This window comes from Zeugodacus cucurbitae, chromosome 6, assembly GCF_028554725.1.
Source record: "Zeugodacus cucurbitae isolate PBARC_wt_2022May chromosome 6, idZeuCucr1.2, whole genome shotgun sequence".
In the NCBI taxonomy this organism is placed as follows: domain Eukaryota; kingdom Metazoa; phylum Arthropoda; class Insecta; order Diptera; family Tephritidae; genus Zeugodacus; species Zeugodacus cucurbitae.
This window is the reverse complement of record NC_071671.1, coordinates 13,460,205-13,473,047: the sequence shown is the minus strand read 5'-3', so window position 1 is coordinate 13,473,047 and position 12,843 is coordinate 13,460,205. Positions and strand designations below refer to the sequence as shown.

Below are 12,843 nucleotides of genomic sequence, written 5' to 3'. Positions count from 1 at the left end.
CAACAACAAACAACAAAAAATGACCACAACCAACTATTGTCAGACTTAAAAATGCGCAACAAAACGGTAAATGGCTTAAAATTTTAAGCGCATTTGACAAAATGTGCAGCCAATTATAGTGATTACTTATACTAGTTAAGTGTACAAACAACAAAGTAGCAGCATATACGAACAACAAATACATTGAGACCTTTAAGTAAACAAATGATAAGTCAACAATTCTTAAGCGCACACTGTCTGGCTGTCTGCAGCTATTGCGATAATAATGTGCTAAACGCTGCGGGGTGTGTGGGAGTTGTAACAATACAACAGACTTAGCGCTGTGTGCAATTGCATTATAAGCAGTTGTGTTGTTTTTGTTATTGCTTGTTTTTTTTTCAATAACACAACGCCAAACCCAAACCCACAACGAACAGGCTATGTCAGCCTGTTGGCCTACCTAACTGGCTGGCAAAACGCCACTACCAACTATGACATGCCAGCCATGAGTTATAGTTGTGTGCGCCAGTTAAGGAACCAGCTCTATATCTAAACAAACACACACGCACATATACATAGTGTAAAGCGTATATCATACACTCATCACTAGCATTAGCAGCGCCAACTCAGCGCTTAGGTACAGTTTGCTTGGAGTCAATGCCGCACAAGTTTTGTATTTACTCGCGCTGCGCCTGAAATATGTCAGTAAGGCAGTGAGTTAGTGTGCCGTTGACGCTGTACACGAGTGAGTCATTTTGTTACAGTTCGGAATGTGCGCGTAAAAACTGGAAAATAAAATAAAAACTGAAAACTAAAATTAAAAATAAAAAATAAAATTAATAATTAAAACAATAAAAATTAAAATTGAAGTGAAAAACACAAAAATATTTCAAACAATTTAAAAACTAAGATAAGAAATCATAAATTTCATATTTCGTTGGCAGTAATACAAATTTGGTAAATAACAAATTTTATTTTGTTTTAGTGCATTTACAAGTAAACAAAAGTGATAAGTAGTGAATAATGAAGAAATAAGTAAATATATATGTAATAAATACGTAAATATATTATGAATAGCACGCTAAATGCGGTTTAGTTAGACTATGCGTATATCAACAGTGGTAATTGGTGCGCCAAAAAACTGGGCACTTCCACTGGAAATGAGCTCAAGGCTGTTTGATTAGTGTAAATGTGCCGATGGAGTTAAAACAAAAAAAAAATAATAATTGCGAGTACAAAGCCATTACTTTTTAATCAAATATTTAAATGTGAAAAACCGCAAATACATTTTCTATAGCCTAAAAATAGTCATACTAGACAGTACTTTGTTTAAGCTCTACTTGCTTGTTCAACAATTTACATGAGAAAGAAACAACAAAGTAGTTTTTGTTGCACCCAGTTCAAGCGTTGTCACACTGAAGTAGTGTAACAACTCGTTATTCTATAAGTTTTTTGTTATACCAGTTTATTGTATTTATACCAGTTGTCTGTTCGATTCGCTACACTTAAAGGTTTGGCGAATTAAAAACAGTTTTTTATTACTAATTTAGTAAACAAATAATTATACCATAATTTGCAAGACTTTGATTTTTATACCAGTTTGAATTTACTTGCACAACTTGTAATACCATAATTTATGATACTTACACTTTAGAAGTAATTAAGTGAGTTTTATAAAATATTACCGGTTAATATGTACTCAATTATACCAGTTTATTGTACTTATACCAGTTTGTTGTTCTATTCGCTGCTCTCAAATACTTTATCAAGCGAAAATAATTCTTCATTACTAATTTAGCGAATAAATAATTATACCAAAATTTGGAACACTTTGACTTGTATACCAGTTTGAAATTATTTGCACAAATTGTTATACCATAATTTATGAGACTTGCACTTTAGATCAAATTATGTAAGTTTTATAAAATAGAAATTTATCAAAGTTTTGCTAAATAGAAAAAAAATATTCATTACTAATTTAGTAAACAAATAATTATACCATAGTTTCGAAAAATTTTATTTTTATACCAGATTCAATTTATTTTTACTAATTGTTATATCATAATTTTTGAGACTTGCACTTTATATATATATTTTTATGTAGTGTCACCGCTCGCTTTTCTCTCTCTAGAATTTAATAATTTCAATATATTTTATTTATGAAGCCCGCCATTTACTATCGAATTAATGAACACAAAATTTAAAATAATTTTTAAAGACTTACTTCTTTATACCACATCTTTGAAAGTTTGTAGACTCTATCTAATATATAACAATATGGATAGAATTAAAGAGAAATTAAAATTGTTTTTCATAGTAAACCTTTTTTATGTTTTTCATTAAGTTCCTGAAGATTATACTCACCCTTTCGCATTTAAAATCTGTCAACACCAGACCTATTAAGCATATATCACAATATATATTATGTGATTATATGTCTGGAATGTTGTTATTTGCATACTGGAAATACTCATCATTTCTTAATTACTAACTAGAAAATCGTAAGATATATTTCAATTAAATTATTGATAAAAATTAGTTCCTCAAGCTTCTAACTGAATGATTTTGTACAAATTTCTATAATAAATTTAATGATTTAAATTACCATCACAAAATTAATGAACTGATTTCGATTTTGGTGTTTGGAAATGTTGTATTATATTGAAATTTTACTGTAAATTTAGTGACATTAGAACAACTCTGGCGCATTAATTGACTCAATTTACAACTACATTTGTCAAACAGATACTTGAAACAATTTTTGAGTGCTTGATACCTTCTTAAATGAGTCAATTAGTATCTTGCTTTATTGGGGTTGATGATTTAGTAATTTACTCAGATAGCTAGATAGAGCTTATCTATAAGCCTTCATTATTTTAATATTTTAAGTGCTGAAAAGGCTATAATAACGCAGCCAACTTAATTTAATACATTAAGATTATAATTAATAAACTAGTTTTGGCATTTCGCACAGCCGGCTACTCGATTAACGCTCAGCTGTTATACACTTTTGCTGTTCATAAGAAGTTTGTAAGTTTCATCAGCTGATTAAAAGGAAATATTATTTATTTTACTGGCAATGATTTATTTCAAGGTCAAATAGCTGAATTTTATAATTAATATCTTAAATTATATACCTTCTTATATAAAGAATATTACTCAGACTCATGCTATTTAATTACTGGAGATTTCTTTTTTTCTAATTCTATTTCTAATTAATTCTTTGCTTGTTCGCATTTAGAATGTTATATAAATTGTTTCCCTTGCTGATTAATAATTTATTTCCACATTCATCTAAAATTCACACAGATAATAGCTATCATTACACTCTAGCATAATATTTTTTACTAATATACATAAATATACACAGTATGATCATTAATCAAACGTTTGCAACGTGTTGTCTGACTCACCACCAGCTCAACAGCCAAGTAATTCCCCATAGGAAGGCAGGCAGGTGATGTGAGACTCGCTAAATCATTGTGGAAAAAAAGTAACAAAGTTGCTATCTTTTAAACATTTTGACGTTAGCAGTTTCTTATTTGTTTATATTTATATTTATTACGGTGCTTTTAGTTGCTTAAATAATACTTATAATTAGCATTCATATCGAGTTGTTCGTGAGAGTGTGATTTTAATTTCATTTCTAATTTATATTTTTGCGCTCACGAACACGTCACGAGTGTAACTTTTCCACTTTTATCACACTTTCTGCATAATTTTGTGGTTTTCATGCGAAAATGAGTGTGTTGTGCATAAACTTTTAATATTTTCAGAAATAATTTTCGATAAACTTAACGTTCTATGCAGTACGCATTTCCAGTAATTATTTAGCACCTATCAATGCCTCATGTGACGTTTCAAGTTTGCATTTATTTTTTGTATTTAATTATTTTGTCAAATTCGTTTTCATTAGTATTAATGTAGCGAATTTACAGCGCGTACACTTGTTTGGTCGTCAATGTAATCATTACAGTTACGCTCAAATAAATTTCCGTACATCATTTTTTTCTGTGTAGAAATGATTGTTCGATTTTGTATTGATAAGTTAATACCCGTACAATAACAATAAATAAATACTTGTAAATGAATCTGTTCACCATGAACCGAAAATCGCACATACTTTACAACGCCTGCGAAGCTGATTTGAAAAAATTATCAAAACAAGATATGAATGAGTATGAGTATTTACTCGTAAAGTACATTTTTTTACAAGTTCATAAACAAATAAATATTTCGTAGCTTTTATTACGTGCTTTGTTGTTCTTACTTCACAAATTTATACAAATACTTGAAAAACATTTATAAAAGCACTCTAAAGAGGTGAACGAGATTTCATGTAATTGATGGATGGGAATTTGTGATTGTTGAGTGATTGGAATATTTTGAAGAAAATCACTAATGATGAGTAATCGAAAAGTGAAATACATAAGAATAACATATAAAACAAATAAATATAAATTAATTTAAGAAAGCGATAGATTATAATGTATAATAAAAAAAAATTACTAAAAATATATAAATCTCATCATTATAATAATAATTAAACAAAATTGTGATAACAAAAAAAAAAAATTGAAGAAGCAACTCCGAAATAATATTTCTTTTATTAACTCGAATATTTATATTTTTATTACTCTCTACTGTTACCTAAAATACAGATTGGATTTTGCCTTGATAAATTGATTTATTGAACTTAAAAATACCAAACATATTTAATAATCGACAAATATAGATTTTTATAATTGCGAATGTTCTACAGATAGCTCAATCTAATCAAAAACACTAAAACTTATCTTTTTCAGTCTATGTAATCTCAACCAAACTCTATAGGTTCCATTGATTTTAACATTTGATCAATAAATGTGTTTTAAATAATGGCAACAATAATAGCCTAGAATAAAATAAGATGCACGTAAGATGATATAGAAGTAATATTGTAAAATATTAAAAAATATTAAATTTTAAAATGATGATTTCAAAATTCTTTAGAAACTTTTAACATCCGTTAAAGTGATTTCATTGTAAAATATTTCGTTAATTAAATGTAACGTAATAGCTTTTTTAGACAGCCAAATTAATTGATCAATTAAAATTTTGATTGAGAAACCAGTTTGTATTTTTGCTCTTCATAAGAAGTTGGCAAGTTTCATCAGCTGATTAATATTTTTAGCAGCGACATCTACCACCTTGTAGCAGAGTTGCATTTGATTTTCAAGTCGATTAAAATTCAATTATTTGTAAATGTAGATTTTATTTTGAATGGTAAATCGACCCTCATTAGCGTTTTAATCGAGCAGAGGTCCGTTAATTGATCGATTAGCTCCTGTCTAAAAACGCTATAATACTAAAATCACTCAATTAGGTGACTCAATTAATTGAAACAATTTATAATTGTATCATTGAGCTTGTTCATAGTGTATGTCAAATAATCTAAGGAACTTTTAGGATAAACTGTTTTTTGGAAGCCCCGTATAGTAGATTTTTCAAGATCTGCAGTGTTCCTCTAACAGCTAACATCCAATTTTTTTCTAATTTAAGAAAATTACTTATTTTCTAATGTCACTTAAAATTAACACATTTATTTATTTTTGAAGTTATCTCCACTGTCGTTGAGTCGTCAGTGTTGAAATGCAAACAAATCAAAAGTGAATGGGAAAATATTTAGAACAGCTTTGGGAAAAATCTAGAAAACAATATAGACATAAGTACAAGTACATATACTTTATATACAATATGTATGCATAAGTATAATGGCAGTACATAATAGAGCAGCTCTTAAAATGAAGAATGTACAATAAAAAAACAAAAACACTGTAAACACTAAAACAAAAACATTGAACATGTTGGCAGTAGCCGTTAACCTTTAAAACGTTAAAATAATCAGCGTAACTAGGTGGTTTGCTGATAAAAAATTTACGAGCAATAAAGCTTTCATTTATTAGAAATACAAAAAAAAAAATAACAATAAATAATATAAAGAGTGAAAACATAATAAACATGGCATTAAAAGTTAAGTGTATACATTAATAGCCATTAATAGACGACTAGCAAGCAATTACATCATCAATGCATAAATAAATATATTGTATATACTCGTATATGTAACTGATTATATAAATTAATGCACCAGTAAAATGAAACTTACTGAGATAATAAAAATTATGGTAAGATTCAGTAAGCTAAAAAATATTGGTAAATATAATAAAAATAATAAATTTAATTTAAATCAACATTAATAAATTCCTGAAACAATTAAATAATTTTTATACATAAATATATAAAAAAAGTATAAGTATATACTAAAATTCGCCTCTATATACTAAAATTAAAATTAAGGTTAATAAAAACGCAACAAAAATAATAAAAAATTATTTATATATATGTAATAAAATTAAATAAAAAATATAGTAAATTAAATATTTGAATCAAATTAAAAAAAAAAAATAATTAAATTCACATAAAACCAAACAATTAATTAAATAATGCAGTTAAAAAATCAAATAAATTAAATTAAATAATATATAATAATAGTGGAAAAGTAAATTAAAAAAAAAGTATATAAAAAATAATTAAATTTAATTTAATAACTCATTTAAAGCACAATAAAATTAATTTAGTTAAATTAAGTAAAATTATTGCAACCATATCAAATTATAGTATAGATATAGTCCGGTAAAAACAATTACTCATATAAAAATGATTTAAATTAACTACTTCATTCATTTGGAATAAAATTAAGTCAAAATGTCAAATTAAATCTGTTGAAGTGAACAAAAAAAATTATAAAATCGAAATAATTACATTAAATTAAATTAATTAAACAATATATATATAAATTTAAAAGAAAAGTAAATTAAATGCATTTTATTAAATTAATTAATTATTATAATTAATGAAATTAATTTAAGCGTAATTAACTCAATTAAGTTCAATTAAATTGATTAATTAAATATAATTGAACACTAACTTAATGAAATTGATTTAAGCGAAATTAAGTTAATTCAAAAATAGTTCAATTGATTGATTAATTAAAGATAATTGAATACTAACTTAATGGAGTCAATTCAAACGAATTCAATTGAAAATAATTCGATTTTAAATCCAATAAAACTAAATAAAACTAAAATAATTTTTTTTATAGTCAATTACAATAATTAACACAATCTAATTCAAGCTAAGTTCAAAAAGATTTTTTTTTACAATTTTAATATAAATCAATTAAAAATCTATAAATTAATTAAAGCACAATAAAATTAATTTAGATAAATTAAGTATAATTTACGTTTAATAAATATACCTGTATTTATAAATACAATTAATAATATAAATTGATTGAAATTAACTACTTAAACTGACTTAATTTATTTGGAAAAAATAAGTCAAAAAGTTAAATCAAATATGTTGAAGTGATTTTTTTTATAAAATCGAAATAATTACATTAAATTAAGTTAATTAAACAAAATATATTTAAATTTAAAATGAAAGTAAATTAAACGCATTTTATTAAATTAATTGATATTTATAATTAATGAAATTAATTTAAACGAAATTAAGTTAATTCAAAAATAATTCAATTGATTGATTAATTAAAGATAATTGAATACTAACTTAATGGAGTCAATTCAAACGAATTCAATAAAATTATAATACAATTGGTGATAGTCAATTATCAAAATTAACACAATCTAATTCAAGCTAAGCTCAAATAAATTAAGTCAAATTTTTATTAATATTCTTATTTATCATTTTATTCAATAAATTCAATAACAATAATATTTAATTTGAATATAATTCAAATAAAAATCCGTAAATTTAAAAATAAATTGCAGTAACGCTAAGAAACTAAAACCTTCCATAAATAGATATTTCAAAAAGTATTTTCTTACAAAAAACCAAAAACCCGTTGCAACACTCAGTGGCACCACAGCCACAATTAACACTCAAAAGAGTACCACAAAGAGCACAAGACACGCCGAAACGAGTTATAAATCACGTAGATGCGGAAGTAGAACACGAGCGCAAGCAAACAGCGTAGCGCAGCGAAGGTGGGCTTGGCCATATCAAGTTGCATGTCAGTGTACGCGTAATTAGAGTAACGGGTTGAGGTGAAACAAAACAGACTTGAAGAAGAAAAGAAACTTAAAGACATTAAAAAATGCAGAAAGACAGAGCAAAACAAGAACTCAAAACTAAACACGAGCTTGCATAATAGAAGCCACACACGCGACATTCGTATAATTGAGCATATTAAAGTGCTGTAAAATTGTAATTACCGTAGTGACATATTAAATGGGAGGGGGGAGATAAATGTGATAAATAAAGTTAAATTAAATAAAGTTAACAGCACTGTGCGGTAGTTATGTAAATGCGCAAGAAATATGAATAAGTTATGTTTACATAGATTAGCTTCGTACATAATGTTTGACATTTGAAACCGTTACTTCATACTCAGTCATACTACTACGTATGTTGTTACGTCTGTCACCGGTCCAAATCGAGTTATCATTGCATATATATAAATATTTATTTGAAATATAGTAAAATTGAATGCGAGTGTACCGAACGCCGCGCCGATAGCAAGTAGCTGGCGTAGTAATAACACCGCACAGCTGATAATCGTAAACATGTTGCCCGGCAGCAAAACGGGTCGCTTAGGCAAATGAAGCAACAAACTCTCAAATTGCTTGCACACTTATTCGAAGTGATTAAACGAGTGAATGGCTGCATAAATGGCCAGTTTCTATCATTTGCTATGCACACACACACCGATATTTATGTGTGTATGGTATATGTATATCATACATATCATACGCTCATTCACTTGTGCGCTCAACTACAATTTCATGTCAGATGATCGAGTGATATCTTAATATACAAAAGAAAGGCGATACAATGTTAAAAAAAATAAAAATAATTGAAATAAATAAATGATGTGTGTGTGTGAATAGATGTATACCTTATGAACATTTTTAGATGGAATGATTAAAAATATCACTTTAAAAAACTTTTTTGAAAATTTTTCGAAAATTTAAAACTAAGTGAGTTCTATTCAGACATAAATATTATATACTCACGGTCCAAAGCCTATATAATTCTTAACTCCAAACGATCCCACTTAAGGTTGAAACAAGTGCTCTTAACTTACTGGGCAAATTTGTTGCTGAACTATGATTCCGAAAAGAAGGATCTTTGTTTTGATGTTTTTGTTGTAATAAGGGTAGAAAACATTCTCCAAGTGGAGTTGTCAGTCCTTTTTGTAAAAACGGGTCCGATCCGGTTACGTAGAACTGGGATATTTGACTGGTACGTTTAGTAAGCTTTACAGCCTTTTCACACAGCAGTTAATTGATCAATTAGTCGGCCTTTGCGCGATCAAAGCGCTGATTTAGATCGATATACCATACAAAAACAATAAAATCTTATTATACTACATTAATTTTTAATTGAATTCAAATAGAGTTGATAGTGAAATGTGATCTGGGTTGTTGTCCACGCTGTAAATTTGGCTGTGCTTATAGATTAAATAGGAAGCAGCTGATGCAGCATACCAACTTCTTATAAACAGCAAAAACCAAAATGAACAGCTGATCGTTAATCGAGTCGGTTTCTCAATTATAATCTTAATGTTTTAAATTAATTCGGCCGTGCGAAAAGGCTATAAACATTGAAAGTGAATGTTTGAATGTTTATTGTTGTTTAAAGCAATTAAGAAGTTTCTACTAAACACACTAGAAAAATTGGGAATTCTTTAACGTATTTTGGACGTGTTTCTTAGATTACAGGTGATAAATTCTTACTATATATATTTAGAAATATAAATATAAATGTAAATGTGTTTTTATCCTTCCCTTAGACAATTGACATGATTGAATGAATGAATTTTTATGATCCTATATATATATTTTGACAATGGAGACTGCTTCATTTGTACTTTTAGAAGGAAATAAAGTGCCAAAAGTATGTAATATTCAGAAAAATGACAAAATAATTAAAAATTTAATATTTGCCAAATATTTTTTAATATAAAAATTAGTATATACGAGTATTACGTTTATTATTATATGTAGTCACTTAAAAGGCCTAAATGTAGGCATTAATTTATTGTGGCCTACATTTAGGCACCAAGTTAATTTCTAAATCTGGTAAAAACCGGTTTTTTGTGCAAATCTCACATCCAATAACGTCTTTTTTACAATAGATAAGCTAAGACGCTACTTATAAATGGATCCACGGTACCTCTCATTTAAAACTTCAATAATTAATTTTTTAACAGTTAATGTATTTTTGAAAATAGTTTTTGATATAGAAATGGTGGTATAATAAAGACTACGACCTCTATATGAAATTAAATTTTAATGAAAGTAATTTGGCGTTTCGATGAGTCTAAGATTTTATAAACTGTTGGTAACTTGCTCTTTAAGCTTATTTTATAGGTTTATATATTGCTTCAAAATGTGTTGTAAGGTATACCCGTATACACGATTAATACATATCCAAATGGCGATGCAGGCGATTAAGTTACACCACCTGTTGGCAGTTGCTAGACCGCTTCGCGCAATTAAATGCCAACATGCGGTGGAAATGCAAAAAATGTCTGCAAGCGCATAGTGTTGCCACACCTGTTGCAATGCTTTGACATCTGATAATGTTTTCAATACGAATACATACAAACATACAATAGATGGTGGATGTTGAAAAATGCATGTTTGACGTCGCGTCAAGAGTTGGCTGTTATTTTCTTTTTTGCACAAAGACTGTTTGTTATGCACAAGTATATATATTATATTATATAGGCAGTGTATTTACAGTTTACAGGCAAATTTATGTGATTGCTTGCCTTTCTACATGCCTCCACAGGCAAAGCATTCACCATTTTACCCACACTCGGTGCGTGAAAAGGTCGTTTTCAGCGCTTTTGCTTGTTATTTATTTAGATATTTTATGTTTTTCTCCAGCGCGCTGCCAACAGCACAATTGCCGCAAGCGCAAATGCATATATACTCATATCACACAATGATGCCCTTCTACATGCCACTGTTGTTGCTGTTGTTACAATGCGTAAGAGTTATTTGTTAGATTGTTGGCATGTTGTTGTTGTTGCACGAAAGCGTTAATGAATTGAATTTTGAAATATTGCCAAGCTGAATTGGCGGCCACGCTGACTGAGTGACTGACTCTGCCAGCCAGCCAGCCTGCTTACCTCGCTGCCTGCCAAGCGCGGCGGTCAACGGTTGGGTTGCCAGCTTAGCAGGCATAAAAAGAAAAGAAAAAGGTGGAATTGTTTGTTAATGAATTGCACTGTTTTCACTTTTGCGCGCCGCGCTTTAATTGTAGTAATTTCTGTAGCGCAATTGCTGTTGTGGCAGCTATTATGCATATCAGCTGTTGTTGCAGTTATAGGTAGTAGGGTATTTCACATACGAGTATCTACGCATATAAATACTCATTACAATTACAAATACCAAAAAAAAAAAAACAAAAAATAATGCCAAGCGTTGACTAGATCACACGGCGATCTGTTGGCGCGTACGCGGTGTTGTTGCCAGATTTGGGCGAATTTCGCAATGCGTTTGCGCAAAAGCTTAGTGTGATGTACGTGATAATTGCATGTTTGAAATATTTATTGCTTGTTGGTTGTGTCAGTGCAGTGCTTCGTTAAGTTTTTTGGGATTTTAAACACGCAGATTCACTCATATACTATACAATATATATATACACTTATGTTGTTGCCAACTTTGGCAATAAAGCATAAATAACTGTCCATAATAATTGCACAATATTGGCTAGTTTAATTGAGTGCGCAGTCTCACTTCAGTGAAGAACGCTTTAGTGTTAAATAAAGTTGAAGATTTCAAGATCTAAACTAAGTAATGGTTCAAATATAGTTGGGAAATAGCATAATCTCTATTGTAAACTCTATATTTACAAAGTATATAAAAACAAAATAACACAGAAAATAAAAATTTAATGTGAAATCTTTGTTATCATTCGAAAGAACACTCTGTGGCATTTATTTTTAAAGATATTTGCGGTTACGTCTCAGGTGGCCCTCCGTTAGTACAATAACACGCGTGATGTTTTGCTCCAAGGCCTTAATCGAAGCGGATTTGTCCGCATAGACTTTATACTTTATATTCTCACAGGTCCAAAAGTCTAACAGTGTGATATCACACGATCGTGGTGGCCAATCGATCGGCCCAAAACGTGAAATTATCTGCTCACCGATGTGTTCTCTCAATAAATCCATTAATTGATGCGATGTGTGGGAATCGGCGCCGTCTTGAACCAAATCTAGCCGAGATTACGAGCTTAAATTTCAGGCATCAAATAGTCGAGTAGTCGATGATTCTACCGGCCCACAAACCACACCAAACCGTTGTTTTTTCTGAGTGAAATGGCAGCTCTTCAATCTTTTCAGGTTGCTCTTCGTCCCAACATACCCATTGAGCCAGAATAGGGTCCTTATCGCTGAAATAAATTTGGCTCGAAAACGGTGGATTATATTGGAACATTTCAAGAGCCCATAGAGCGAAACGATGTCGCTTAGGAAGGTCGAGTGGCTACAGTTCTTGCAACAGCTATATTTTGTATGCTTTCAATTTAAGATCTCGACGTAAAATGGGCCTAGTCGTTCCATATGGCAGTCTGAGTTGTTGCGAATGGCGCTGAATCGACTCTCCGCGATCTTCGTGTACATTCTCAGCTACGGCTACTATATTTTCTTCGAACATTATTCAATAATTAATGTTGGTCTCAAGATGGGTGAAGGTGTTGCGAATGGTACGCTCAGTAGGACGATTATGTTGACCATAAGTTGAGCGAAATACACGAAACATATTCAGAATGTGAATTTTTGTAATA

The 12,843-nt window shown here is 29.4% G+C and overlaps 1 protein-coding gene across 5 annotated transcripts in view; it reads left to right on the top strand.

Annotated features, from left to right (window-relative positions):
• The window catches only part of LOC105215119 (general transcriptional corepressor trfA), a 43,647-nt gene that overhangs the window by 26,971 nt on the left and 3,833 nt on the right, over nt 1-12,843 (top strand). Inside the window, exon 1 of one of the 5 annotated variants that reach the window (XM_011188894.3) lies at nt 700-936. The exons of the other annotated variants lie outside the window; for them this stretch is intronic. The gene's annotated coding sequence lies outside the window, so the exon portion shown is untranslated. Of the gene's footprint in view, nt 1-699; nt 937-12,843 lie in introns of those variants that run through there. 5 annotated transcript variants of the gene reach the window in all.